We start from the raw sequence: 756 nt of genomic DNA on the forward strand, positions 1-756 counted from the left end.
GGTGTGTCGGCTCAGGCGGGGGGGGGGGCAGGGGGCTGGTGTGAGCACTGCCTCTGCCCCGCGGTGAAGAGGCTGTGGAAAGATGAAATACAGAACCAGAAGAGAAACCATATGTTTCCTATTAGAAACAGTCATGTTAACCTCCTCCTCTTCCTCTGTTGTTCTTCCTGATGCTGTGAATGATGTTCACTGTTCCCCCGGCCCTCTTCAGGTAAAAGACCAAAACTGTGCCATAAGCACTCACTTGGCCTCACTGAAAGGTGGACACAGCTACACAGCCCACACACACTTTCACTGAGGCAGAGCAGGCAAAGAATAGTGCCAAAACATGAATCTGCCTGGTATTTAGACCCGGCCAGATGTGCACAGCTCAAAACACACAATGAAACACATACATAGGCATGCACCCGAGTGCTCATGGGGCAGTATAACACAGCTCCCTCCAACTGGAAAATGACCTCACCTGCACTGTGCCTACATCAAACAGCCTTACATCCTTTCTCTTCTTACCGTTGACCCCAAATAAAAAACACATGCTAGTAACTGAAAACACCAATATCAGGGCAATGTACAACAGCCTGCCTCACTCATGTGCCACCCCGCAGCACAAATGTCAGTTCAGACACAGCTTGTCATATTTCAGTACCCCCAGCACAATCGATCACGGGTCACGGATTACAAAGCATGTTAGGGCACTAATGGAGTGGTTAAGGCATACAGTGATGTAGCCACACAAGCCATTACAGGGAAATTCCT

At 49.3% G+C, this 756-nt stretch overlaps 1 protein-coding gene across 3 annotated transcripts in view; it reads right to left on the minus strand.

Moving 5' to 3' along the window:
- Positions 1–756, minus strand: part of adam12a (ADAM metallopeptidase domain 12a) — a 66,293-nt gene that overhangs the window by 6,427 nt on the left and 59,110 nt on the right. The window lies entirely within an intron of this gene.

The sequence above is a fragment of the Monopterus albus genome, unplaced genomic scaffold, assembly GCF_001952655.1.
Source record: "Monopterus albus unplaced genomic scaffold, M_albus_1.0 scaffold69.1, whole genome shotgun sequence".
NCBI lineage: Eukaryota > Metazoa > Chordata > Actinopteri > Synbranchiformes > Synbranchidae > Monopterus > Monopterus albus.